Here is a 3,084-nt window from a genome sequence, read left to right on the forward strand (position 1 = left end):
TGCACTTACTACTTATTAAATAGGCAAGATTAACGAAGAGTTGTAGTTGTCTCTAGTATTGGCACACAAATACTTCTGCACTTGACAATGAGCTTCCACATTTGCAGTGGTTTTTCTCATACTAAACTAATTTGATTCTTTCTTTTATCTAGGGAAAATTAAAAAAAAGAAAATAACCAGTGAGGATGATAATATTTTCAAAATGAAGAAAAATAAAACTGGAGCATTACCAAGCTTCTCAAAAGGTCACAGTAAGTATGGGAAATTAATAAAAATCATAGAAGAAAATACGTTATGCCCTCTTAATTTTGTGCCTCTATTTAATGTAAGCCTTGTTAGTAACTGATGTGCTGTCTTGCTCAGTCCTTGTTTCTTTCTTTCCTCATTTCATTTATTTTCAAAGGAGCCTAGAGGCAACGAGGCCGAGTGTAGAAAACCACTGTGATGTGCCATGCACCGTGGCTTGTGCTACGGCACTGAATTCAAGTAGTGACATATCCTCTGGGTGGTTCAGTCATGACCAGCCCTCCTCAGGGCAGAGCATCCTACCCACCGGACAAGGCAGGATTTTCACAGAAGGAAAACTGCACAGCAGTGTAATTAAACATGCATCTTAAGGCATTTGTGTCCAGAGGAAGAAGAGCAGGAAAAAAGTGGCAAGTCCTCACTGCCTAAGTCGTCTTCAGCCTGGCACTATCTGATGTTTGAATTCTTCCCTTTACAGCCTGAGTAACATCCAAAGGTTTGTTACCAGCCGAGTGCACCGCCTTGTTTCCCGGTACACCTTTTGGCACCCTCTGTTGTTACTAGCTGGGTCCATCCAGCTTCACGTGGATACGGCAGGCAGCGCTACCAGATCTACACGTCAGGCTGCAATGTTTGAGTTGGAAAGTTGTGTAGACCTTTGGCTGCCCTAAACGCACGGACTCAAAATACTGAAAAACAGAGGCAGATGACTGAACTATTACCTAATTTCTGCTATTTAGACTGTTTAGCAGCTCAGGTGACTAGGGTTTAAAGGACTCTGTCAAGTCAAGTCACAGGGGCTGGAGGAACGCGCATTTTTTTTAATCCCAAATGGGTAATTATTTAGATGACAATCATATTTCCAAGAATAGGTCAGCATGCTGGGATGCTTAATAACAATAATTCTCAGCTGTATGTGCAGGCTTGAGCTGTCAGACTGAGCTGTGACATAGCTTTCCCTGCAGGTCGCTGGGAGTGATCGTAAGGTTTTCGGTCTTCTTCTGAGGCACGGAACAGCAGTTCAGCGGAGGAGGAGGTCCCACATAGACAATTTGCTGTAATTGCGGTGGGATGGACCGGGCGTTGGTGGAACTCAGTGCTGTCTAGTTGGCAGCTTTAACAAGATATAAAATCTTTTCTATCTTTCCCCAAACAAGAAAAATGGTAAAAAAAACTGGTTGCAAACACCCGTTCCTGCATTAGGACTCCAAAAGAAAGCCTACGGCTCTGTACTTGTTGAAAACTGGGCATGTGATAGCAAAATCATGGGCTGAAGATGTGCTGAAGATATCACATCCTGACTAGTAATATTAAGGATCTTCTTCTGAGCTGCCAATGTCAGCCTCGCAGTACCTCAGCAAGACAAAGGACTTGGGGGCACAAAACACCTTGAGCTCTGAAAATCCTCAAAAAAAGCGCTTTTAAGTATTGATTTGAGCTTGAGAGAGTTCTTTTTAAGCTGGCTGGAAACTGAAAGCTCAGTCAAATTTATAGCAAAAAAGTATCTTCCGAGTTAGTCACCACGTTTTCCAAGGGCAGAGCAATTTGACATGGCATGACTGCGTTTCTCGCATGATGAAGACAGTTGGCGTAACACAGCCAGCTGCCTTGTAGCATATTATTCCTTACGTGGTAACATCAGCGCTTGCTCAAATTTGGAGTTTATTTCTTCAGGAAATAACAACGTTCAAAAACTCAATTTTGTCCCAAATGAGAAAGAATGAACAGCATTTCAAAATTTGCCTCAAAATAAAAACTTTTTTTTTCTTTTTTGGAAACATTGAAATAATCTATGAAAACACCGTGTTTTGCCATCACAATATTACCATAGTTTATTAATTCCGTATTATAGTTATTAAAGTAAAAATGAATCATTTAAATCTTACAGAACTAAAATACATCAGCCTCCATTTAATTTAATGTTTTGATTATTTCTCATAGTCTCTCAAGTACATCAGTCTGTTTTTGTAGAACGGATTGATTTCCTAGATTCAAAATTTTTTGGTGAAAAACAGCTCCCACAGAAAATTTTCAACGTGATGCAAATAATACTATTTCATCTTATTAAAATGTATTATTAAAGAAGGAATATGACCAGCCTGTGAACTCTCAGGCCACGATCTCATCTGATAAAGTTTTCCAATTATGATTACTACCCAGTTCTTATGAAGACACCTGCATGCCTTCCATGTAATGCATTTCATGAAGCGGCTTGGTTCTGGGTAACCGCGCCGTGGGGATGCCGCCTGGCACCTGGCAGTCAGGACTTGCCTGGTACTTGGTAGTTGCCCGTATACCAAGTAACTACTTACCTTCTGGTACTGCCACAGCCTGGCAACCTCTGACAATGGATGGACACAACACACGGGTGACAAACATCTGTCTTATCTCAGTATAGGCTGAAAAATTCATCAGGGAAGGCTATTTTCCCTCTTTGCTGGAGACTTCCAGATGATGCCCAGAGTGGGCTGCCTAGCAGAAGGAAGTTAAGTCCTCACGTCCTCAGAGAGCTCAGTGACACTAGGGGAGAGACTTCTCGGTTGAACAGCAGATTTGATAACGTGTAGATTTATCTCCTCATGTTTAGAGTGGCTTTAAGGGTTACCACCATTTTCACACCTCAGTGAGTTACCCCCTCAGTCCACTCCCTCACTGCCGGTCTGCATCCTCAGATCCCTGGAAAAGGCGACTGGTAGCAGTTAAATGAACTACAACACTTCCCTGGTATTGATATTTGTAACCACAGCATTTCAGAAAAAAAAAATAAAAATCAAAACCACTATTTTTAAAAAATTATTGGAAAAAGAAGGTTGTTACGTTTCTTCTCCAGACACCTTC

The sequence above is a fragment of the Pygoscelis adeliae genome, unplaced genomic scaffold (assembly GCF_000699105.1).
Source record: "Pygoscelis adeliae isolate BGI_AS28 unplaced genomic scaffold, ASM69910v1 Scaffold145, whole genome shotgun sequence".
NCBI classification, from domain to species: domain Eukaryota; kingdom Metazoa; phylum Chordata; class Aves; order Sphenisciformes; family Spheniscidae; genus Pygoscelis; species Pygoscelis adeliae.